The sequence below is a fragment of the Phyllostomus hastatus genome, unplaced genomic scaffold (assembly GCF_019186645.2).
Source record: "Phyllostomus hastatus isolate PE091 unplaced genomic scaffold, TTU_PhHast_1.1 phas_scaffold_28, whole genome shotgun sequence".
Taxonomy (NCBI): Eukaryota; Metazoa; Chordata; class Mammalia; order Chiroptera; family Phyllostomidae; genus Phyllostomus; species Phyllostomus hastatus.
The window spans coordinates 7,479,428-7,506,587 of record NW_025334022.1 but is presented as its reverse complement, the minus strand read 5'-3'; positions in this window follow the sequence as shown (position 1 = coordinate 7,506,587).

The following is a 27,160-nucleotide window of genomic DNA, read 5'->3' as shown; positions in this document are numbered from 1 at the left end:
TCCTTCTCAACTCTGGCCACATCACACTGCTGCTAATGTCCCTAGGGGCACCAGGGCCAAAGCCTAGCTTATGTCTGGCAAGTTGGGGCTCCATCTCCAAAGGACCTACCTGAAGTTCCTGGAAAGCCTGGTGCACGATTGAAGGAGAATCCCACCTGCCCAGTAGCTGCCTCAGATCCACTCAATATGTACCTCAGGATTTGCCAATTTCTGCTCTCCCCACTCATCTCTTCCATTTTGCCTTACTGTGTGTTTGCTGGTGCCTTGTACAGAGAACACACAGGTGTGTATGATTGTGACAATCCCCATGGGTGTACCTGTGTCCTACAAGTATGAGTATGCTCCTGGGGACAATGGGGTGAAATGTATGAAGCTGAGGCTGACCCCCCCGCCCACCAAAAAATCAGATATTTGGTCAGTGCAGGGGGCAAGAGAAAGAAGGTGAGGAATAAATCTGTCAGGTTGGCTATTTGTCAGCAGTTCCTACAAAGATTTAGGCTCCTGTGAAGAGGAAACAAATGCTTAAAGGGAACATTTTAGATTCCCTAGAGGTTTGCATCCTCAGCACTGCCTTGTGTGGATAATTGAAAGCTTATGTGAGGGCTTTGGATTTGAGAAGTGTGTTTCCTTTGAAAAGCTCACAATATCTCACACCTTTCTGTCATAAACACATGAGGTAGTTATAAATGTTCCCATTAAGCAGGTAGAGATGTTAGGAGTGATGGAGTTTCGTGATTTGGTAAGAGTTGGATATCAAATCTATGCCAAAGTAGGCTGAGAATTCTGGTATTTTTTATTCCCACCCTGTGAAAACACATTGCACTATACAAAGGGAGGTATTTTCCGGCTTGGATATGTGGAGGATACCGGCCAGCAGTATCCATCTCGGCTGCGGATATTCATTGAAACATGCTAAAAACATACACAGAGACAACCAGGTCCTGTGGGGGAATAGGAACAGAAAGGCCACTCCTCACGTAGGGAGCACCTTGGCCACCCTCTCTCCTGGAGGGCGCCATAGCCACTCCTTACGTGGGGAGCGTGCCATGTCCATACCCAAGCAGATTTTTATTGAGAAAACAGACTTAGTTTGTGGATTCACAGTCTGGCAGAAAAGATCAAAAAATGTAAACAACTTACAAAGGTGGGGACAGGACTCCTGCTGAGAATTCGGGCAAGGTTGTGGTTTTTAACATATTGCTTAAAGGGCTAGTTTTGTTTTCCTGTCTGTGCTTTTAAATTCCAAGTTAATAACATCCTCCAGCAAACAGATCTCACAGGATCTTGCATATTCTATGTCTCAGGCCTGATCACCCTGGGGGTCCGCCTCTTCTGGTCTGGGCCACCCCTGCTATCCTGAGTTAACAGAAAAGACAAAGGCAGCCAGGAGACTTGGATTTCTCACATCCAAGAACAAAGACTCAGGCTTTGACAAAGCCAAAGGGGGCAGGGGTTGATGTCTGATCACCCTTCATTTCCACAGCCCCGTGAGTCTTGTCTCTGTCATTCCTTCATGAATGCGTCTGTCTTAGATTTATTCTCTATCCAGGAGAATTGTTACCCGTCATTGACTGCCGTTCAAGCCAGGGAAATAAGTTTTTGTCTCCTTAGTGGCTCCTGGTCTGGAGGTCTTTTACTCAGCCTAAGTCACGGGGGGTTACAGCTTCCTGAAACCAGGCAGGGCGGCCCCCAACATGGATATATTTATAATCAACAGGGGCTTCTATTTTTTAGCCTACATTGCAAAACACTGGAAATGCTGAGCTTGAAATGGTATTGCAATCTATCACCTTGCATTGTTGTCAGCCAGTCTTTCTTTCTTTTACAGAATAAAAGGGAACACGGTGAAATTGTAGCAGGAGGAATCTTTTGAGGTAGACCAGGGAAGGGAATGGGAGGGGGAAGGGAGTGTGAGCTAGTGAAACCAGTAACACCAGAGACCATAAAACCTAGCACCATAATGAAGAAAACTAACTGGACTGTAGGGGGCAGTATGTTATGGGGAAAAACCTCTGGATTGGCTAGAATAGAAGAAAGCTGAATTTCTTTCTCAGTTCTGCTAGTAACTTGCTCTGTGACTCTGTACAATCTTCTTCATTGATTCAGGCCATGGTTTCTTCATCAGTACAAGGAGATAAGCCCAGTCCACCTTGCTTACTCACAAGTATCATATAAGGTGACTAGAATCTATGTGAAATGCTCACAAAAAAGTTGTAAACCATCTTTTCTAGCACACTTGCAAAGTACATTGTATTTGTGCTGTCCAATAGAAATATAATGTGAGGTACTATGTTATTTTACATGTTCTAGTAGCCACCTTTAAAAAGTAAAATAAATAAGTGAGATTAATTTTAGTAACATTTTATTTAGCCAAATATATGGTAAATATTATCATTTCAACATTGAAGTAAAAATTGTTAATGAGATATTTTAGACTTTTTCTCACTCCTAATTATTAAAGTCTGCTGTGTATTTTGCATTTACAGCATGTTTAATTTCAGACTAGCCACATTTCAAAGACTCAGTACCATATGTGGTCAGTGGTTATCATGACAGCACAGCTTTATACTTTAGAAAGAAAGTTCACATACATTGAGAGTTGGGCCTCAAAACAACAGATATGTCCATTGCTATATTACAGATATACAGAGAGGTTCAGAGACTTCAAAAAGTCCCAGAACTGAAACTGGGTCAGAAGTCCAGGTGTCCTCTCTCCAGCACCAGGGTGCTCTTTCTTTCTGATTCATTAGATATAGAGTAATAGGGATCATCATGGAAGCAACCCATGCCAGTAGCTCTACTGGCTCTGTCTTCTGGCCATCCAGAGAGACAGTATTCCAAAGAAATGTAGAGAAGGACTAGAGTCATCCATCTCCACTTTGCCAGCAAGTAGGAGCAAGCTCATTCATCTTTGAATCATCCATTTCCCTCTCCACCCTTACACCAAATCCATGAAAATCCTATCAGCTCCTTCTTCAAAATACATCTTACAATTCAAGAGACATATCAACCAGATGTAACATGTGGGTCTCATTTGGATCTTAATTCCAATATGGCAATTATAAAATACTCTCTCACATGCACATATGACAATTATAAATCTGAATTCTGACTTATTAACTGATATCAAGTAAATACTAATAATTAACTACTGGTAATTAATTACTAATGATGATATTGTTACTATGTTTTTTACAAATCCCTTATCTCTTAGAAATGCTGAGGTATTTGTGATAAAATGATATGTTTGTTATTTGCTTCAGATTGGTAATTATTGCTATGAGTTGGTAATTATTAAAGCTTGTATCATTATGCCATTCTCTCCACTCTGTATGTGTTTAAAATGTTCCATAATAAAAATTTAAACTTTTTATATTTTGAATCCATGCACTTCTCTTCATTTCCATTGTTATTGCCCTAATCCAAGCTACTACTATCCCTCGCCTGTTCTGTTGCAGTCTCATGCCCCTTCTTTCTCCACTCCCCTTTGTGCCCCCCACAAGGGTAATATTAAAAATATAAGTCAGAGCCTTCTAAAGGCTTCCTGCTACATTTAACATAAAAGCCACATCTGACTTATAAAAGTCTCCATGATCTAGTTCCTCTCTGCCTGGTTCTTGGCCTTCTTCACTCTGCTCCCATCCAGTTAGCTTCTTGTTGTTCCTCAAAAGTTCTGAGTTTTTTTCCAACCTTAAGGTCCTCATACTTATATCTCCCTTAGATAAAAACAATCTTCCTGATTTCATGTGACTTGTTCCCTCATAATATTCACTTCCTCAGAGAGGTCCTTCTTGACCATTGTCCAAAGTAGCCCAACACATTCCCCATGTATGCTCCATCACTTTACTTTTTTTATGTCCTATATCCTTTACCACTATATGAACTTGTTCTTGATTCATTTGTTTCCTTATTTATGGTCTGTCTCCTCCCTAACTTCTCCATTAGAATGCACTCTCCTCAAGGATAAGGACTTTTACTTATTGAACTCTTAATACTCTTGTAACCTGAGAGTCCAGCAGAATGCCTACCTAGCACATAGGGGCCCATAGAAAGTTTCTCAAGTGAAAGAAGCTAAGATACAAAGGCAGACAGGAAAGTGAAGATAGGACTACTAAGATTAACTCCCATATACTGAACAATTGATAAGTGCCAGGCATGTGCAAAGTCCTTTTCATTAAGTTAAGAAACTTGACCAAGGTCACACAGCTGGAAACTGGTAAAACCACAAGTTAAGCCTAGGTCTGTTTTAATTCTAGAGCTTGAATTACTAACCTCTAAGATACATAGTCTCATGAAGAACCATGATAATGTTCCATGTGTTCAAGAAACAAGAACATTTCAAATGCCTTCTAATAATGAAGATGGTGGAATTCTGTACAATAATCATAGGAAGAAGTCTTCCTGTTAGCCTTCTATTGCTACAGCTTTTGTACAGTCAAATACTGTATACATGTAGATCACATATAAAGACTTATTGGGAGACCTGGAAAGCCACTTGTTCCTGGGAAACCCAGAAGCCCTGGTTCCCCCTGGAAAAACAAAGAAAGCTTAGTGAGTAGCAGGAGGAAGCAGTGAACATAAAGGAGATGGCTCTCTTGAGAAAGTTGGGCTGAGTGGGGAACCAATGAGATATTAGGATTGGAACACCAAAGGGTAGTACAGACTTCCCAGGCTCTGGAAAAGGTAACTGTACCAGGATATCATAATTTAGGAAGCTTTTGTGGCATAGGAACAACCAAGACCCATGGCAGGAAAAGAAAACTGTCTAAAATAAAAGCTCAAATGCCCAGATAGGTCGGGGACAGAAACGCTGATCATCTCTTTTCTTTCTAGTGGCAGAAGCTGTGCAGTGTGATTTCTTATAGCAAATTACAGGCTGCAAAAAAGTAATGGTTTTGTGAAAAGATTAACAATTACAGTTTGGATAAGGACATATAATATTTTAATCCATCTTTCCTAGATATACTAATTTCATATGTGCCCTGGAAGGGCTCTCTAAAGTTTGGGCATGATCAAGGATACAGGCAATCTTTCATATGTTCACAAACTGTTTCCAATCAATGGATACTTCCTGTAAACCTGGGGGGGACCTGGAGCTATTGCTTGCACAAATACAAATTAAAGAAATGGGAATAAACATCTCCCCCTGCCTGTATGCCTTGACCACAAGCATAGGATCATAAAACTTAAGCAAACCCCAGAAAAAAAGGAATACAAGTTACTGAAAGATATCTGCACACCTTAACAGCATACAGCCATTCAAATACATCCATACGCATACTCACTTACAACAAAATACAGATTATAAAATATCTGGATTAAACAGGTCTACAGCTTCAGGTTTGGTAGTTCAGATCAGGTAAATTAGGACATCTACTGCCACTTGGTGACAGTATATCCTTCTTGCAGGGTCAAGTTTTAAAGGCAAACAACTTTTTAAAAAATGATAACTCAAAAAGCAACCATTTATATCCTATGTGTCATATCACAGTGTTTTAGGAACAACATAAGCATTGAGAAACTTGGGAGTTAGGAGAGAAATACCTAACTATTTAATATTTGTTTTTAAGTTATTTAGCGTCTTGATAATTGGATCTGTAAAAGTTAAACACACAAAAAATTATCACTTAAGTGAGTACTTAAAACCTAGGCATGCTCATATGCACATTCTGAAAAAAAAAAAACAGCCCAGTTTTTAGAAAGCTTTTCATGAGGGATGAAACAAAGAAGGCTTTACCTCATTTCCAAACAAAAATCCATTGTCCAGAATCCTATAGCCTTCCAGTGTAGTCTGGTCACTTGATTGAACTTTGATATTAGCAGGAAAATGCTTATTAACTATTCCTGTTCTTAAATGTTCATTACCTTAGATCCTTTTTTCCCTTTGGGAAATCCCACAAATTCCAGTTCTCCAGTAGATGGTGGGTGTCCTGCAGGTCCAGGGAGGCCAACATCTTCCTGTAAGATCAAAGGGAACATTAAGCAAAGCAGAAACCACACAGATCATTTCTCCGGAGGGTGTATTTGTCCTCTGGATATAACTCACAAATACACTGTCCATTGCTTTTGCTTCTTCATCCTCACCCTTGTGCCCAAGAGGAAACAAAACTGTTAGTACCAAAAGGTGAGAAGGAAACTGCAGGTTCATGGTTGCCATGGTCATGCATGAAGGGTGTTTAGAAACAAGCAAAAAGGGTTTTGAGCAAGGGGAATGGCCATCTTTTGGCAATCGTGATCAGATTCTAATTGGTCTAACCCTTGCCAAGAGCACAAGCAGAGGCAGTGAAGCCCACATTAAAACACTGGAGGCACCCTGGCTGGTGTAGTTCAGTGGATTGAGTGCAGGCTGTGAACCAAATGGTTGCCAGTTCGATTCCCAGTCAGGACGCATGCCTGGGTTGAGGGCCAGGTCTTTAGTGGGGGCCATGTGAGGCAAACATACATTAATGTTTCTCTCCTTCCCTGTTTCCCTCCCTTCCCCTCTCTCTAAAAATAAATAAATAAAATCTAAAAAAAAAAATAAAACATTGGAGCCTGGATTCACTTCTTGAAGGCTGGATATACTTCTTGAAGGCAGTGCAGTCTGTACAAGGCAGCCATGAAGGGGAAGAAGTACAAAATGTGAGTCTCTCTTGAGGCTCCCAAATTACTATACAGTTTGTACAGATGTAAATGGGAGAATGAAGAAAGATAAAGGAGAATAGAGAAATCATGCTTAAAGGGGTGATAGAGAGAAGAGGAGAAGGGGGGCAAGAGGAGGAGGAAAGAAAAAGAAGAAATGAAGAAGGAAGAGGAAAGATAAAGATAACAGGTAAAGCAGAGAAAAAGGAAAGAGAAGGTGACACAGTATACAAATACCCAGGTGGAAGGAAAAGGAAATATGTTTGAAGAAAGTACATTTGTAAGACATACACACTTCACAGATAGGAAGCAGGAAGACTACATTATTTTAAAGGAGAATCACCACAATAGCCTATGTGTGGCATGTGCACATGCAGCCTTCAAGGAACCCCACTGAGTATCAGTGTGGGGTGGAAAAATGTTCATTTCCAAAGTCAAAGAGTCAAGTACTGTAGGAGGGTGGGCTCTGCCCAAAAAGTCTCTCCTCCTGCCATCCCCTGCTGCTACAGAGGAGAATAAGTCTACCAACATATGATCTGCTTGGGGAGGAAAGGTGGCCAATCTCTTAGAGGAGAAGGGCCTTGAGCCTGTTCCTCAATGGGTTTTATTGGGTTCAATTAGTACAGGAATACAGGTAAAGCTTGTCAATCATTGTCAGGCAGTAATGATCAAACAATAGATAACATTCAAAGAATTATGAGGGCTTATTCTGAGTCAGGGTCAGTTAGCTAAAGGGCTATAAAACTTTGGGAAACAAACTCATTTCATGTTTGGACCCTTATCAGAAAATTGAGGACCTTCTTAGCAAAGCAGTTTTCACAGGATTTTATGCAAACTTTCTTAGGCCTGATTGCCCCTGGGGAACCACCGTTCCTGCCCAGGGCTGCACTGCCCTCTAGCATTGTTTCAGGCTTAAGTCAGGGGAAGTAAGGCAGTCAAAAAATTAGGAGACATCTTACAGATAGAATGAGGACTTAGGCTATGTCAAAACCGAGAGGTGAGGGTCCATCACCCCTTTTCTATAGTCCCCTAAGTCCTTCCCTGATGGCCCCTTCATGACCATGCCTGACTTAGGTCATCCCTCCCTTGAGGAATCTTACCCATCATTGGCTAACTAGTCATCCTCCCAGGGCCATGCAGGGTGAAGTAAAGCAGGCAGAGGCTGTGCCCCTGCCGGGAGGATTAGCTTTGTCCCCTTATTGACTTATGGTCCCATGGTCTTTTTACTCAGCCTTAGCCACAAGGGGTTACAGCTTCTGAAACCAGGCAGGACAGTTCCCAACAAATAACCCTTACACAATTAGGCACATTGGTGTACCCTGACACATTTCTCTGAGCATATGGAAAGCAGATTGTATTTTGCAACAATCTATTTACCTTGACTCCTTTGTCTCCTTGGAAACCTAACCCCATATTCCCCTGGGACATGAGATACAGGGAGGAAAAACAAATTCAGTTACTAAACAAGCTCTGGAGACTTCAGTTGGAATGCAGGGGTTTTTGTTTTGTTTTGTTTTGTTTTAATCAGAAAGTACATTTAATCAAACCAGAATATCTCTGGAGAAACAAGAGTACTTATTGGTATGAGGCCAAATGCCCTTCAACAGAGTATACTTATGTCAAGACCAGGGAGACCAGGGGGACTTGGAGGACCTATATTAAAAATGAAAAGAAAGAATTAACTCTTTTTAGTTTCAGCCAAAAAGAATGTGGGCATGTTGACAGTCACTGGGGATAGGTCCTCTACCATCTTGGTGCAGAAAATTCTAGCTTCTTCTTCCAGGGTTCCTTTTTTATCTTCCTTGAAACCTCTGAGATTGACTCAATAACCACATCCATGTTAAAGTGTCACTGAAAATTTCATGTGTCATTCCTTCCAATAGGCCAATGCCAACCTTTGGTGACACTGAACCAAAGTAATGAGTAGTGGGATTTCCTGCACTGGGGAGAGAAGAATCTGAGTCAGGGCTTTCCTGGAACCACACAAATGACTTCCTACACTTTTCCTATACTAGCAATGGCAAACAGGACTTGTATCCAAAAGAGACAGAGGTAGGTAGAGCTGTCCAAGATGCAGTGTTGAAAAGGATTTTTGGAGATTTTCCTGTGCTCAGGGTGGGTAAGAGTGGTGGTAATGTGATTAATTAGCAATGTCTGTCGTGGTCGAGGGGAGTGAATGACAGAAATGGATGTGCCAGGTATCTCCCATCTCTGGCCTATACTTTAGTTTGAGCCAGACTAGAAGACTGTGGAAACACACAGTGGATAGTCAAATTGACTCTACTTAATAAAGACAACACGTAGCTTCTTACAATAGCATGCTTCATTTTAATCCTCTGAGAATGAAAGTTGCCTTTCTCCACTAGGAGATCCTGCATTTACATAGGTGTACATTAAATCCCTGGCCTACTGGGGAAAGCATTCATATGAATCCTATGATCATATGGTAGATATACATTACTTACTTGAAATCCTGGCAATCCTATAGGTCCTACAGCTCCTGGAGAACCAAGTGTTCCTTGTGGGCTCTAGAAAGGCAAGTTTTTACCAAGGTCAAAAAATCAAGACACTTTCTCAAGGAAAATGAAAATATGTGCCCTCAGAAATTGCACAAGAATGTTCATATCAACTTTATTCATCATACTAAAAAATTGAAATGTCTCAGGTATTAATTGATACAAGAATTGATAAGTAAATTGTGATACATACATACACTGGAATAAATACACAATAGTGAAATGTAACAAACTACTGATTTATGAAACAATGTGGGTGAATCCCAAAAACGCTGTGATGAGTGAAAAAAGTCAGACTTCAAAGGCTACATATTATATTATTACCTTTGTATGATATTCTAGAATAGAAAAAAGTGATTTAGGATAGAAAAATTTGAGTACTGGTTGCCTTTGGGGGTGAGGTGGTGGCAGAGATTGACTAAAAAGGGGCAGGAAGGAACTTTTGAAGGTGATGGGAATGTTCTATACCTTAAGGGGGGTTTGGGTACACAAGAGTATGCATTTGTCAAAACTCATCATGTGTACACTTAAGATTTGTGTATTTCATTGGATGTAAGTTTTACATAGAAAGAAAAACTGTAAACAAATTTTGAAGTCTAGTTAATGATAGGCATGCTGTAGTATTTAGGGTGAGAGTACAGTTTAATGCAATTTGCTTTAAAATGCATAAACATAAGATGGATTGATAGATGAACAGGGATGGATAGATGGATAGAAATGGGATAAAACAAGTATACAAGGGTGTTCACTGCAAAATTCATCCTATTTTGCTCTATATTTGAAAATTTTCATATTAAAGTGATGTAAAAAACAAAAACTAAGAAAGAAGCAAACCAATTATATTAATATCAGATAAAGTAGAATTCAAGACAAATAATATTGCCAGAGAATAAAGAAGGGCATTTCATAATGACACATAGGTCAATTCATCAAGAAGATATAATAATCTTAGATGTGTATTCACCTAATAGCAGAGTTTCAAAATACGTGAAGCAAAAAATCACAGAACTACAGGGAGAAATAGACAAATACACAATTATAGTTGAAGATTTTAATATCCCTTCCTCAGTAATTAATAGAACAATTAGACAAAAAAAATCAGTAAGCACATAAAAGGTCCAAAAAACATTATCAATTACCTTGAAATAATGTTTTTTAGATCACTATATGCCAAACCAGCTGAATATATATTTTCTTCAAGTGCATATGGTACATTCAGCAAGATAGTTCCATGTGCTGGGCCATAAAACAAACCTCAGCTAATTTAAAAATATCAAAGTCATACAGAATGTGCACCTTAACTCCAATGAAATCAAACTTGAGGTCAATAATAAGAATATATCTGTAAAGTTGCCAAATATTTGGAAATTAAACAACACACATCTGAAAAGAAAAATCAGAAGGGAAAATAGAAGGTATTTCGAACTGAATAACAATGGCAAAATTAAAAACAAAACAATGAAATCTGAAGAGAAAGATGGCATGGGGAAATGTATGACCCAGTTAAAATTAGGAGCAGTGGTAAGGTGATGTGTGCTTAGGTAAGCAATAGAGAGGCCAAGTGAAGTCAAGACTGAGATAGGTGGAAGAGAAAGTAGGTTCCCAAAAACGTATGATAGTAACACATTGCTTTGAAAGTAACTAATAACCTGTGATCTCCTTACTGATCATAACTCTCTCATTCAGCCACCAAACTTCTCTCCCCAGTCTACATGGTTTATTTATCATTCCTGTGTATGTAGATAAACATTGTACCTTTGCACATAGGGAAATGATCTCTAAGAGAAGTTATGCAGCAAATATAGTTATTCTACAAATTTAACTAACACAACATCTAAGCCAATGCTGTTTAGCTCTAGCAGACTAGGTGCCCTTGGTCCTTATTCATTCATCTCTGTTTACATGTGTGCTTGCATACATCCTGTTTATTGACTACCTTTTCTCACACTACTTTCTGTTTAGAAAGTTTCCTGCCATTGCCAGCCAGCCTAAACATCATTCACACTTCTCAGAGGCTACCTTCTTTATCTTAGATACAAAGTCTTTTATGATGCATCCTTAGGTGGACAGCATCTCCTCCTCAAAGCTTTTGTGCAACTCTTATGCCACATTGCTATTAGTGTTTCACATCCTGCTTGGGGGTGGTGGGCAGAGACTATGTCTGCATTGTCTCAGAGATCACTTATAGAATTTTGTTGGCAGTAGGTGCTTAGTACTGTTCTGAAATAAAGCAAGAAGAAATGAACCCTGATAGAGGCAAAAAGGAAGAAAGGAGGGACTTTCCTTCAGCTCTTCAAAAGAAAGTGATGACAATGTGGAAACTCAAGGAAAACAGAAAGCTGTTATTAATACAACTCATGGCTTTTCATGGACTCACTATTATTTAGAGTCCTTAAAAGGATTTTTTATACAGAATAGTTTTTAAAGAAGAATGTTTTACTTTTGTTTTACCCACAGCACTCTGAACACACAGAAAACACTTAATAAATACCTGCTGAGTAAAATGCAAAATTCTTTACTTGAGAGTATATCCTTTCCTGGCCTAAAGGTCTAAAAGCTTGCCTCTTGTGTAATTTAGAGGTAGACAGTCCATCTTCTCAGTGTTTTCTCATCTGGAAAATGTCAAGTGTGACCCATTCTACCTCAACTCTCTGAATTTTCCTTGAGATCTACAAAGACCTTCAAACACCACAGGGAAGAATGAAAAGGGATAATTAGTAACTGTTGACTAAACATTGAGAGCTCATCATATAAATAACAACTTAGAGTGATTCCATCTAGTCCAGGAAGTCCAGGTGCCCTCTGAGAAACAGACAAAAGCAGGGCACTAAATACATTAATTAATCAAGTCTACGGTATTTTATAGAAAACTGACCTAAGATGCATGGGCATAAAAATGCATTGCTAAAGCTTAGGCCTCTTCTGTCAAGGTCTTGTGTTTTAAATAATGTAAGAATTGGATACATTCAAACATTTAATTTTTTCCTAAGAAAAATGTGGACTCTAAAAGGCAAATATTATAGCCTTGATTGAACAAAATTTGATATTTTACTTGGGTTAATGAATTTTCACCTTTGCTAGTAACTTAATTAGAAACTGCTTCTGTGGGCTGGTGTTTTTCCTTCTCACTTTGGAGAAAAGCAGGTTACTTTTCCATGTGCCTTCATCCCCAGAGAATTTATGCCCATATGTAAACAAGGCAAATCAGACATTTCAAGGGACAATCAACAGAGCAGAGAGTCTCTGATTGCATTTTAATTACTTTGTAGCATCTTAAGTCACTTTATGAATCTCTAATAAAACCATCTTGTGGAAATTGCTGTGTTCCACCGGGTCTAGGATCTCTGATTTTTCGCCAAGCCATGTAATCAATGTTTGCTATGACAATGGCCATATTTGGACAGCTGCTAGCCTTACTGCACTTGGCTTCGTCAAAAGTCAGCTCTCTGCAGCATGAAAAGAGCACTACTTGGGTTTTTAGCTCTTTGTTAAACTGGCTGTGTGACTCTGAGCAAGTCACATAGCCTCAGTATTGTCGGGAGCCAACCAACAGGACCTTCGACACAGTCGGGTCGGGTGAGGTGCGTCTGCACAGCAGAAGCGGCGGTGGCTGGGTCTCCTGTCTATCTCTTCCCATATGCCTATCCCTATTAGCATCAGGTGGTGAGATTTTTGGACACTTGTGCTTTATAACAAAAAACCTTGCATGATGCCTCTGATTCTGCGTGAAATGACTTGCTGACTACTAACTAGAAGCCCCTAATAGCCCTAATGCTGCCCCCGCCCCGGAAAGTTAAAGATAGAATTAAACTATGGGCAGACTAGCTGCTAGAACGCTGGAAGAGGCCGTTGCTAGGAGTGTCTAGGGAGTCACCACTCAAAAGCTCAAGATTTATTAGAACCACTGCCTTTCCCATGCCCTGGGCAGGAGCAGTTATTGATGGGACCAGGTAGTTAGAGAAAAAAGGAGTTTTAATTTAAATGTAATAATCTTAGTACATGGAAACATAATATGGTCCCCCCTAGACATGTAGTTAATAGATCTAGGCAAAAAATCATTTATCTAATTTAGATAATCTAATTTCTATAAACAATAACTAATTTTTAAATCACTCCTTGTACCCCCTGATTTAGACCAATCTATAGAAATTTAGTAGATATTTAATTATAATCAGTATTTGAAAGTTTGTGCTCGTATAGCTTCGTTGGCTATCTGATTAATGACCCACTTGGTCAAAATAACCTTTGTTTAATATGGTTGATTTGTGGGACTTCCTGTACTTTTCAGTTATTTCTTTGTTTAATATGATTGATTTGTAAAATCTTCTGTGTTTTTAGAGATTATTTCTGTAGTAACTGTTTTTGTTTTAATAATCATATTATGTATTGAATATTGTATAACCTCCCCTATAAAAATAAAGATTGATTTTTCTCGGTGAATCACTCAGGTCTAGAGAGCCTGGCTGTCCTCCAGCATCATATCTGGTGTCTGTCTCGTTTTGCCCGAGCTGTTCCTCCTTTGGGGACCCTGAGACCCGCCGAGGCTGGACCCCGGCACAGTATGTCTCAGTTTTTCTACCTGTAAAATGAGCAACATGAATCCAACAATCATGAGGTCTTTTCCAAGTCTAATATTCTATCTTCTGCTATGGCATCTATAGCCAAGAGTTCAAACTCCATATCTTCTTCAGTTCTTATCCACCCACTCCCATCACTCCCTTCCAAAGTGACTTCCAGTGTTTCGGGAAGTGCATAGATCGAAAACAGAAAGGTGCCATCCTCAGCTGGCTGAACTTAGGTACATCTCCCCCTTATTTTGGGTACATAGGTTCTGATTTGCTAGCAGTGAGATGATGGGCTCCCTATCTACTCTGCAAGGGAACTAGGGTCAATAACTTGGCAACAGAGTATTGAGGGCCCACAGGATATGAGGAGTATAAACTAAGAGTACAATCACAAGAATAGAAAAAGTCTTTCCTAGTTCTATGAAGAGATGGAAGTTTCCAACCAACTACAGAGTTGATGGGAAATTTTTGCAGACAGCCTGGGGCCCAGCTAAGGGTCATGGGCTAGTGTGCAGGGACAGAAAAGGGCAGTACCAGGATCATGGGGTGGTGGCTATACTAAGGAAGGCAGAGACATTCATGGCTTCAAACCAAGGTATGCAGATATCAAGGATTCTAGAACAAACAAAAGATACCTGCCTCCAGGAAATGTCTTGGCTTGTCAAAGGAAATGATACACATGTAAACTGTTTGCTGATCTGTCTCCTATTTTTGGTCTAGATTCTACAAATCAATTCTTTGACAATATGGTTATAAACATTTCTGTCAATATTTCCACCACAGAAAGCTCAGGATTCTTTTTAAATCCAGTTTGGTCTGCTCCTTCAGTAGAGATGCAGATGTTAGTTCTGGAAGTGTTTTTATTGGAGGTAGGGCCCAATCCAGGGGATTTTAGCTCTCTGTCTTAGAGGCTGTTACCTTCATTCCTTTGAAATGACCTTGGGTAAGGACAGGTTCACCTTTACATCTTTTCTGACCAGGAAGCCCCTGAGTAAAATAAGGAAAAAACTTGTAAACAAATGTACACACAGTTTTGTTAATACTATGATCTGATCAGATAGAGGATAAAAAGCAAAAAGCTGAAATTATGTGGCTTATTCTATGGCAGAATTTATTGTGCTAAAGGCCAAACATTTCCCTGAACAGGTGCTGTGTTGTACAGATGTGTGACCACTCTTTCCAGTCAGAAGTCTGTAAAGAGATTAGAAAGGAGGAGATTACAATCTATTCAGAGCAGTGAACTTTTTCTATAAAGAGCCAGGTTGTAAATAATTTAGGTTTTGCAGGACATATGTGGGCACTGTCCCATAATCTTTACCTCTTTTTCACTTTTTTATTTTTACCTGGTTTTAATTTATTTTATTTTTATTTTTTAATTTTATTTTAATTGTTCAAGTATAATTTCCTATCTTTTACTCTCATCCTAGCCCACCCACCCAGCACTCCCCACCTCCCTTCCATTTCCACCCGACCCTATTTTTTCTCTATGTGTCCTTTATATTTGTTCCTGTAAACCCTTCCCCTTTTCCCCTGAAATTCCCATGAAATTCCCTCTCCTCTCCCCTCTAGACACCGTCAGCCTGTTCTCTATTTCAGTGTCTTTGGTTATAGTTTGCTTGTTTCTTTGTTTTGTTGTTTAGGTTCCTGTTAAAGGTGAGATCATATGGTATTTGTCTTTCACTGCCTGGCTTATTTCACTTAGCATGATGCTTTCCAGTTCCATCCATGCTGTCGCAAGGGGTAGAAGCTCCTTCTTTCCTTCTGCTGCATAGAATTCCATTGTGTAAATGTACCATAGTTTTTTGATCCATTCATTTACTGATGGGCACCTAGGTTGCTTCCAACACTTGGCTATTGTAAACTGTGCTGCTATGAACATTGGGGTGCATAAATTCTTTTGGATTGGTGTTTCAGGGTTCTTAGGATATAATCCTAGCAGGGGAATTGCTGGGTCAAAAGGCAGATCCATTTTTAGTTTTCTGAGAAAATTCTGTACAATTTTCCATAGTGATCATACCAGTCTGAAATCACACCAACAGTGCACTAGAGTCCCTTTTTCTCCACAACTTCTCCAACACTTGTTTTTTGTTCCTTTATGATGGCCATTCTGACTGGTGTGATGTGGTATCTCCTTGTGGTTTTAATTTGCATCTCTCTGATAGCTAGCGATATTGAGCATCTTTTCATGTGTCTCAGGATCCTCTGTATGTCCTCCTTGGAGAAGTGTCTGTCCAAGTCCTTTGCCCATTTTTTAATTGGGTTTCTTGTCTTCTTATAGTGAAGTCATGTGAGTTCTTTATATATTTTGGAGATTAAACCCTTGTCTGAGGTATCATTGGCAAATATGTTTTCCCATACCATTGGTTCTCTTTTTATTTTAATACTGTTTTCTTTAGCCATGCAGAAGCTTTTTATTTTGATGAGATTCCATTTGTTTATTCTTTCCTTTATGTCCCTTGCTCTGGGGGACATATCAGTAAAATTGTTGCTGCGTGAAATATCTGATATTTTCCTGCCTCTAGGACTTTAATGGTGTCATGCCTTCTACTTAAATCTTTCATCCACCTTGAATTTATTTTTGTGTATGGTGTAAGTTGGTGCTCGAGTTTCATTTATTTGCACGTAGCTGTCCAGTTCTCTCAACACCATTTGTTGAAGAGGCTATTGTTACCCCATTTTATGTCGCTGCCCCCTTTGCCAAATATTAATTGACCGTAGAGACTTGGGTTTATTTCTGAGCTCTCTGTTTTGTTCCATTGGTCCATGTGCCTGTTTTTATGCAAGTACCAGGCTGTTTTGATTACAGTGGCCTTGTAATACAGTTTGGTATCAGGTATTGTGATCTCTCCTACTTTGCTCTTCTTTCTCAAAATTACTGCAGCTATTTGGGGTCATTTATGGTTCGATATAAATTTTTGAAGTGTTTGTTCTATGTCTGTGAAATATGCCATTGGTACTTTAATAGGTACTGCATTGAATCTGTTAATTGCTTTGGGTAGTATGAACATTTTGGTGATGTTAATTATTCCAATCCATGAACACAGTATATGTTTCCATTTGTTTATGTCTTCCTTGAGTTCTTTCTTCAGGGTTGTGTAGTTTTCTGCATACAGGTCTTTTACCTCCTTGGTTAGGTATATTCCCAGGTATTTTCTGTTTCTTGTTGCTATATCAAATGGGATTTTTTTCTTGATTTCTGCTTCTGCTGTTTCATTGTTGGTATTCACAAATGCCTTAGATTTCTGGATTTTGACTTTGTATCCTGCTCTTTTGCCAAATTCATTTATTAGGTGGGGCAGTTTTTTTGGTGGAGTGTATAGGATTTCCATGTACTCTATCATGTCAACTGCAAACAATGACAGTTTTGCTTCTTCCTTTCCAATTTGGATGTCTTTTATTTCCTTTTCTTGTCTGATTGCTGTGGCTAAAACTTCTAATACTATGTTGAGTAGACATGGTGAAAATGGACAACCTTGTCTTTTTCCTGATCTTAGTGGAAAGGATTTTAGTTTTTGCCCATTGAGTATGATGTTGGCTGTAGGTCTCTCCTATATGGCCTTTATTAGGTTGAGGAATCCTCCCTCTATTCCCACTTTGCTGAGTGTTTTTATCATAAATGAGTGCTGTACCGTATCAAATGCTTTTTCCACATCTATTGATATGATCAGGTGATTTTTGTCTTTGCTTTTGTTTATGTGATGTATTATATTTACTGATTTGCAAATGTTGAACCATCCTCGCATCCCCGGGGTGAATCCCACTTGGTCATGGTGTATGATCTTTTTAATGTATTGTTGGATGTGGTTTGCCAATATTTTGTTGAGGACTTTAGTGTCTATGCTCATTAGTGATATTAGTCTGAAGTTTTCTTTCTTTGTTGTGTCTTTATCTGGTTTTGGGATTAGGATGATGCTGGCTTCATAAAAAGAGTTTGGGAGTCTTCCATCTTTCTGGATTTTTTGGAATAGTCTGTGAAGGATAGGGGTTAGCTCTTCCTTAAATGCTTTGTAGAATTGTCCTGTGAAATCATCCTGTCCAGGGCTTTTGTGTGTTGGGAGTTTTTTGATTACTGCTTCAATTTCATCTGCTGTTATTGTTCTGTTCAGGCTTTCTGCTTCTCTGTTGAGTTTTGGAAGACCATATCTTTCCAGAAATTTTTCCATTTCACCTAGGTTTTCAAATTTTTTTTGTATATGGTTCTTCATAGTAGTTTCTTACAATCCATTGTATTTCTGTGCTGTCAGTTGTAATCCCTCCTCTTTCATTTCTGATTGTTTTTATTTGGATCCTCTGTCTTTTTTTCTTGATGAGCCTCCTTAAATGGTTTTTGATTTTGTGTATGTTTTCAGTGAACCAGCTCCTGGATTCATTGATCCTTAGAATTGCTTTTAGTCTCTATGGTCATTTAATTCTGCTCTGATCTTGGTTATTTCCTTCCTTCTACTTGCTCTGGGCTGTCTTTATTGTTGTTCCTCGAGTTCTTGTAGGCTTAGGGTTAGGTTGTTTGTTTGAAATGTTTCTATCTTTTTTAGGTAGGCCTGAATACTAGGAACTTCCCTCTCAGGACTGCTTTTTCTGTGTCCCATAAGTTTTGAGTTGTTGTGAGTTCATTTTCATTTGTTTCCAGAAACTTTTTGATTTCTTCCATAATTTCATTCTTGACCCATTCATTGTTTAATAGCATGCTATTCAATCTCCATGATTTTGAGTGCTTCGTGTTTTTTCTCTTGGGGTTGGGTTCTAGTTTCAGTCCCTTGTGGTCTGAGAAAATGCTTGGTATGATTTCAATTTTCTTGAATTTGTTGAGGCTTGCTTTGTGTACTATCATGTGGTCTATCTTTGAAAATGTTCCATGTGCATTTGAAAAGAATGTGTATTTTGCTTCTCTGGGATGAAAGGCTCTATATACATCAGTTAAGTCCATTTCATGTATGGCATCATTCAATGCCACAGTATCTTTGTTGATATTTTGTTTGGAAGATCTGTCCATTTTTGACAGTGGGGTGTTAACATCCCTCACTATAATTGTGTTGCTGTCAATATCTTTCTTGAAGTCCTTCAAGATTTTCTTTATGTATTTGGGTGTTCCTATGTTGGGTGCATATATATTTACAATGTTTATGTCTTCTTGGTGAATTCTTCCCTTGAGTATTATATAGTGACCTTCTGGGTCTCTCTTTGTGGCCCTTTTTGGAAGTTTATTTTGCCTGATATGATTGTTGCTACCCCAGCTTTTGATTCCTGTCCATTTGCTTGGAATATTTGTTTCCAGCCCTTCACTTTCAGTCTGTGCAGGTCTTTTGTTCTGAGGTGGGTCTCTTGTAGGCAGCATATGAGTGGGTCATGCTTTTTTATCCATTCAGCTATTCTATGTCTTTTGATTGGAGCATTTAATCCATTTACATTTAAGGTTATTATTGATAGGTAGTTATTCATTGCTATTTTCGTACCTGTATTCCTCTCTCTCTCTCTCTATCTCACTCTCTCTCTCTTTTCCTTCCTTTCCTTAAAGCACCCCTTAAGCATCTCTTGCAGAGTTGGTTTGGTGGCGGTGTATTCTTTTAGACTTCTTTTGTGTGGGAAGCTCCTTATTTGACCTTCTATCTTGATTGAGAGCCTTGCTGGGGAAAGTAGCCTTGGTTGCAGACCTCTGCTTCTCATTACTTGGAATATTTCTTGCTATTCTCTTCTGGCTTGGAGCGTTTCCATCGAGAAATCAGCTGCTAGTCTTATTGGGGCACACTTGTATGTTACTTCCTGTTTCTTCCTTTCTGCTTTTAAGATTCTCTCTTTGTCTTGGTATTTTCCCATTTTAATTATGATGTGTCTTGAAGTGGGCCTCCTTGGCTTCCTCTTGATTGGGACTCTCTGTGTTTCCTGGATTTGTGGCACTTTTCTCTCTCATCAAATTAGGAAAGTTTTCCATCATTACTTTTCAAACAGGTTTTCTATCCCTTGCTCTTCTTCTTCTCCTTCTGGTATACCTATTATATGGATATTATTACATTTCATATTGTCTTGCATTTCTCCTAATCCCTCTTCATTCTTTCTGAGACTCTTTTCCTTTTGTTGCTCTTTCTGGGTGTTTTTTTTTTTTCTACTTTGTCCTCTACCTTGCTGAACTGTTCATCTGCTTCATCAATCCTTCCTTTCATTCCATCTACTGTATTCTTCAGTTCAGAAATTCTATTCTTCATTTCCTCTTGGCCCTTGTTGATAGTTTCTTTTTCCTTTTTCATGTTGATATAGTTTGCAGTGAGCTCATTGTAGGTTCCCTGTAGATTCTGGTAGCTCATTGGGAGCTCATTGAGCTTCCTGGTAACCATTGCTTTGAACTCAATATCTGATAGTTGAATTAACTCTATTTCATTTAGCATTCTTTCTGAGGCTTCCTCCTTTTCTTTCATTTGGGGATTGTTTCTTTGCCTTCCATTGTTTATAAGACTCTTCTTGTTAGCCTCAGTTTCTTAAATTGATCTGTTCTGAGTACCTGGGTTTATGGTGTGAACTTCTGTGGTAGAATACCTGTGAGGTTCAGTGGTGCAGTTTCCTTGATATCCTGAGATCACTGGTCTTGAGCTGTCATTTAAGTTGGCTCTGTGTTTGTCTTTGGGTTTTGATTGTTGTTGGGTCTTTCTTTGGTGGGTCCTTCCCACCAGCTGGTTAAATGAAGGTAACTCTGTCTACCACCTCTTGTATTTTGTTGTGCTGGTGAGGGCAGGTTGTATTGAAGCTGGTTCTTCCATGTGTACAAGGTTTTGAGGATTCTCTCTTGCTTTTGTTCAGCTGTTTGTACTGGGTAGTGTCTCCACTATTTAGTTGTATTTCCAGATAGGTCCTGGATTGAGGTTTGTGTGGTTTCCATTCCCTCTTTCATCTTCTTCTGTTGTTATCTGTTGGTGGTTCCTTTGTTGTTGGGTTTCCTCTTCCAGTGGGTATCCTGGTGTTCAATGCTTCCACCTTCACTTTTTTTGTGATCAGTTGGAGGGGGAAGGCCAAATGGTTTAAGACAGCAAGAGAGTATTCTATGATGTTTACAGTAGCAGCCAGTAGAGAAGAGATAGGAAATCTTTTGGCTATATATAGTGTTGACTGTGATCTCCCACCCCAGTAGCCACTTTTTAAAAAGGATAGAAAGAATATAAGACTCTTGTTGGGGAAGGAAGGATTGTGAGTTGGATCTAGAAACAGTGAATTTGTGGGAGTTCAGATTCTGAGGTAAAGTGAGAGTAAAGGATAGCAAATAGGTGTAGTGTGTGAAAGAATTAAGTCTACCACTCAGTAATAGAGTTCAGGAAACCGTGAAGTGGGCTAAGATCTGGGAAGGATGTTGTGAAGTATTTACAATTGTATGGAACAGCTATTAGTTACAATAATATTAGAGCAACAATCATATGACAGAATCTATGTGATCTAGATAACAAGAATGGGGAGTATAGGACCTTGAGTAGTGTGCTAATGGGACACAAGTGAAGTGAAGGACAGTAAATTAACAATAAGCCATGAAAGAGAGAACAGGGTAAATGTGTCAAATGGTACAATATAACCAGCCTAGCAAAGCAGACTATACAGAAAGAAGAGGAATACAAAAATACTATTAAAATAAAAGATGTAAGAACAATGGAAAAAAAATAATAATACAAATATGCAATAACTTGGAGGTTCTCTGTAATAGCAGAGTTAAATTTGTCTCACTGTCACAGCTGTTGTGATGTCCCTTCTTTGGGTCCAACTCTGGTCTTTTCACAGTTCCAGGTTTTTTTTTTTCTTTTCTTTGTCTCACTTGTAGGTATTTAAGAAAAAAAAGGCAGACGAAGGAAGGAAGAAGAGATACAATTAGAAAGAACAGAAGGAATAAGACAAGAAAGAAGAGAGGAAAAGGAATTGAAAGGGAAAAAATAATTTAAAAAATGAAAAATTATTAAAAAAATAAAAATAGAATAAAATTAAAAAGCTTCTGGGTTCCAAAGTGGCCAAACTGGTTTTTCTGGTCTTGCTGGCTGCAGCAGGGTGAGGGGCAATTGGTATGGCTTTTCTTCCTTCTGGATCTGCACTCATTCTCTGGGGAGCTATCCTGGCATCTCTCCCCTGCACCTTGGGTGTGGGATCCAGGACTTTCCCCGGGGTTACTGCTGTGGCCTGGTGTGCAGGGGTGCACTCAGTTGGGCGCTCAGCCAGGCTGCCTCACCCTTCCCAATGCTATAGGGGTGCGCAGAGTCTTGCACACAACCTTCCACGCAACCTCCGGATCACTGCTCAGCTGTGTGGCAGCGAGGCCGGAGTGATTGCTGTAGGAGAATTCCCCAGTGTCTGTCTTTTCACTTTTTCTTTTTGAGAAATTTCTCCTACTCAAGCCTGCTGCTCCATACAGTGACCTGGGCTCTCCCACTGCCCAGTTCTCCAGCCAGACTGGTGACTATGGGGGTCAGGGCCTGTCACTGCGGGACTCTCAACCCTGCTGGTATTCACAGACTCTACAGGTGCTCACAGACCCTGTATGTTTGCTAGCAACCAGGTTTCTCCCGGTGCTACTCAGACTTTGTTTGGCTGAGGAGAGAGCAGTTGCCCTGGCTTTCTCCCAAGGACTCTGTGGCAAACCCGGCAGTGGGCACTGGACCTGAGGCTGCAGCCCCCCTGGACCTCGCACTGGTCCCTGGGACCTTATTGTCCTGAAGCACTCTCTCTACCATCTGGTTTTTCAGTTCTGCTACAATTTTTGGCCTCTTATTTTCATATATGCTAAGGTACTGTCGGTTGTTTGCTCTTTTACTCTGTAGGTTGGCTAGGATTTTCTCCTGTGTATAGGGAGAAGTGGAATCTGCTCCCTCTTACCCCGACACCATCTTCCTCCTCTCTTTTTTAAAATAATCTTTAAAAATGTGAAAACAAGCTACAGGTCAAGGGTCAAATGAGCCAGTTTGCCAACTCCTGGTCTAAGAGATATCTACAAAACCATTTCCATCTTTTGCTGCTAGTAGATATCTTCTACACCTAAGGGTCCAGTGTGTGTCACTAACAGAGAATACAGTACAAAGTGTGCCCAACCCATCTATCAAGCAGAATTTTACTCTGTTAGTGGCAGATGCCAGCTAATATCAGCTAGATGTTGTCCTCTTGGGGGAAAGTCAATGTCCCTATACTTAAGGGGAAGTCACTATTAGTATTGGGGGTAAAGCTAAACTTTGGGGACTGAAGCATTGATTGAAAAATTAATGTTTTGAGCTAAAAATTATAGATATATTAAAAGAACAATGTGACTCCAGAAGCACAAACCCGTTTCTCTCCTACTACTTCCCATTTCTCCTTATTCTTGTGGCCACTACTTTCTGCAAAGAAGTGTCAAATATATCCACTTAGGATTCAGCAGGGTTAGTAAGGTTCCAGTTAGTAAAATGCCTGTTTAAATTCCCATTTAGGCTTAGAGGGAGGTTAAGGGGCAGGATTAAGTTTTACCCTTGTCCTTTGATTCTTAGATATCCATTATCTCGAGATTTCTTCCTGTAGGGGTAGCATTTCCTTTATTTCCTGGATATTCACTTTCCTAACTCATATGTGATTTGTTCTCCTATCCTGTTGACATCGTGGTGTTTAAAGGTCTTTGTTACTCAAACAGCTTACACTATGTTAGTAATAATTTTCCCTCTTCCCTGCTGCATATTGGTTTGGTTTTTAGATGTAAAGGTCCTTTATGGCAATTTGGGGCTTGTGCTTCATATGTATATCTCACTTTCTAACACATATTACTATACTCACAACTTGATTACTGGAGATGATGGTACTGATCTCCCAGTAAAATGCCAGTCAATTAACACAGCTTTGGATCTGTCTAATAGTGTGATTTATAGCTTAATATATCACATCACTACCCTTATTAGCTTAGATTATTTTCAGTGAAGTTGAGAATGGCTTTGAAATGTGTTATTTTTCTCTCTCTGGCCACTTATAAAAGCAGTCTTACAAGGACATGGCACATATTAGAAATCCCTTAGATACAAACATTTGATTCCAAACTGGATAAATGGAATTAAATAAAAGTGGTGACACAAGGATCCAAAAAAAAAAGCTTTAGCATTTCCAGAACCAAGGGTTATGATGTTCATGGAGATAGAGGAAGGGGACAAACTATATCAGTGTAGATTAAGATTTTTCAACTATTTCTCACTGTTGACAGTTTGGGACAGATTATTCCATGATGTTTGAGAGGGGGTAGTTCTGTGTCAGTAGCACACCCCCAGGTTATGATAACCAAAAATGTCAATATTAACTGTCAAAAGTTCTCTGAGGGGAAAAGATCACTACTGGTTAAGAAACACTGGTATACACCAAGCTTACCAATTCCTTTGGGCCATTGTCTGTGCTTCCGTGAGCCTATGTAATACTGCATTTCTCAATATTGTCTGATGTGTGAACATATCAAATAGCCCAAGTATATACTTTGCACTGCAGTTTACTAGTGTTTTAATAATCTTGCCAACTCTAAAATATCATTAAAAAATAAACCTAACTAGTGTAACATGTGTATACCTTCTGCAACTGGTATTATTCTTTAGACTTTTAATGTTGTGGTTCTGTCAGTATAGACTCCTGAATTAGATGCTTAATGAGATATCCAGAGGGCATACAAAGGACACATGTGGAGAGAAACAAAACCATTTGAAATAATGCACAAAGATCTGGCAGCATACAGGTGGTCCGAGAACCCCAGGATAGCCATCAGGGCCTGGAAATCCAACAGCTCCTTGAGTTCCATTACAGCCATCCAGGCCACGTGGGCCTCTGGGCCCTGGCTGTCCAGGGTGGCCCTGTTCAAAAAGAAAAGAAAGGATCAAGTCAGGCACATTACTCTCAGCTACTGTTTGATAAACTCCACAGCGAGAGAAGCCAAGCATGCTGCCAAAGTCTGGCTCTTTGTTCATTCTCTTAGCCCCATCACCAATGCTCTCATAGATTTCCTTTATACTCAGGTATATGTTTCTGATGACAGTTCAGTGTTATCTCTCTAAAAAGGATCAATGCTTTAATGGATGCAAAGTGAAACCAAAGGGATAAAGCATGAAGAGATGGGGGGGTGTTGTAACTTTGTTACAGAACAGACAAGGGGGGCCTGGGACAATATACTATTATTGAAAGAAGGCCCCGGGTCCATTATGTCCGCCGCCAGAGGAAAGATGTCTCTCAATGTCAGAGATTCGTGAAAAGGAAAGGAAATGTTTATTTAATGCTATACAGACTTCAAGTAGTGACCTAATGTCTTCATCAAAAATCTTAAAGTCCCTTAAAACACCCACAAACAGACACAGTCCTTCCTTCCTTCCCCCCTTTGCCCAGTCCAGAGTACCGTATCTCAGGAAAGGAAAACGAAGTCCATGGCTCAGACAGTCCTCTGGTTCTTAGTTAGTCCTCCATCTCGACTGGGAGACCTCCCTGGGTTCCCGGCACCCTCGGCTGAGTCGCCGGGATCTCTGCTAAAACCAGGTGGTGGTTCCCCCTTCTAAAGCTGCGGGGGTCCCCGCTCTGTCCAGGCCTCGTGGTTCTCCCTCTCAGGGCTGCGGGAAGGGGAGAGTCCCCACTCTGCCAAAGCCGAGTGGTTCTCTCTCCTAAAGCAGCACGGTTCTCTCTGGGATACAGGAGTCTCCACTCCGTCAAAGCCGCGTGGTTCTCTTTTCTAATGGCTGCGGGAAGGGAAAGTCCTCACTCTGCCAAAGCCACGTGGTTCTCTTTCCTAAAGCGGCGTGGTTCTCTTTTTCAGGGCTGTGGGAAGGGGAGAGTCCCCACTCTGTCAAAGCCGCGTGGTTCTCTCTCTCAATGGCCGCCAAGTCTGGGTTTTAAATCCCCACGGCCAATCTTCCTCTGTAGCCTCATTTCCGACTCCTCCCACACTCGGCTTCACATGCCAGAACTCATATCCTTCCAGCTTTACTGGGTTGCCATCATGAGTCTGGGCAGGTGTGGCCCCATGTCCTGGAGCCAATCTTCTCTGAGCTCCCACGCAGGCGCTGTAGCTCGGGGGATCTGCCCCCGAGTCACGTGTTGGTGGGGAAGTTACTTCCATTCCCCTGGCTCAGAGATGATCACAGCTATTTAACATATCTAAGCGACCAGCCAAAGGCTATAGATATGTTAAATGACCATGCCAGAGCTTAGCTGCAAGGTTGTTGCTATGCAAAACAGCTCTCAATGGTCCTGCTCCATTTGTCCCTTCCCCCAACCCACACCCTGGGTGGGGGGGTGTGGAGACATCTTAAAATCTCCTGGACACCTTAAGTTCTGGACCCCATTTCAAATGCCCATTTGGGGTCCCCCCTCTTGGCTGCACCCTGTAACAACTTCACCTTCCCTGAGTACTGAAATTTACTATGATGGGGCTTAGTTGTCTGGCAGTTGAACCACTCACAACATGGAATCATTCCAGGCCTTAGGATTCCTCAGAATATACTAGAACCTGGGAAGCCTGGTATGGCTTTCTGTATTGAAAGCTTTGAATGAGAAATGATACTGAATTTTGGTCAAGAGAGCAGAGCAGTTTCCTCAGCACCATGTCTCCTGAAAGCAGCATGGTCAAAAATAAGCAGGCCATACAGTCTCAATCCTATTTTGTCATTATCACATGTGTTGTTATTGCTTCAGTTAGGGAACTGCATCTTCTCTTCTTCTCCATATTCACTACTGAGACAGTTGTTTTACTGGAGTATTAGTAATCATTTACATACAATTGATATGAATTCAATATTTTTCCAGAGTTGAGCTTTCTTTGTGCATGAAGTATACTTTTTTATAGGGAATATCTCTTTTTTAATATGTCAAAAGCAGTTTGAGTGTTGGATAAGTAGCAAAGAGATGACAAGAAAGACCAGAAATCTAAATGGGTCAGTAAAAGGTAGGCTCTCACCCTCTAGCACAGACTTTTAAAATTCAAGTATGTATATATATTCAACGATTTCAGAAAATATGTCATGTTCAAAAGTCAACTTTTCAACTTATTAGAGGAAACAAAGTTTTATCAAATTTTACTGAGTAAATGTTCCACAGAATTATTTCATTTTCATTTTTATGAAGTCTGTTAATACAAAAGTATGGGTCTACACTACTAGACTCAGAATGCTAAGTCCAGAAGAGTAGGAAAAAAAAACTTATCCTTTCAAAAAAATTGCTGCAATTTCTGCCTTTCCAGATTCAGGTGATGATTTTTACTTGATCTGGGCAAATTGAGACAGGTTATTAGAGTCATCAACATTTTATTATGAAATGAGATGGCTATTCTTGTTTGCCCTGAAGATCTATACTCTACCTTTATCAGATCTATGCCTTGGGAGTCTGACCTTTATGGACAGCACTTTCTAAGCTTCCTTTCTCTTTTTCTCCTAGTTGTATTTGGCCACTGCTAGATATAGGCAGGACACAGAAGAGCAGGAGGATAAAGAGCACAGGCTATTTGTTTCTCTCATGCCCTCCCGCCTT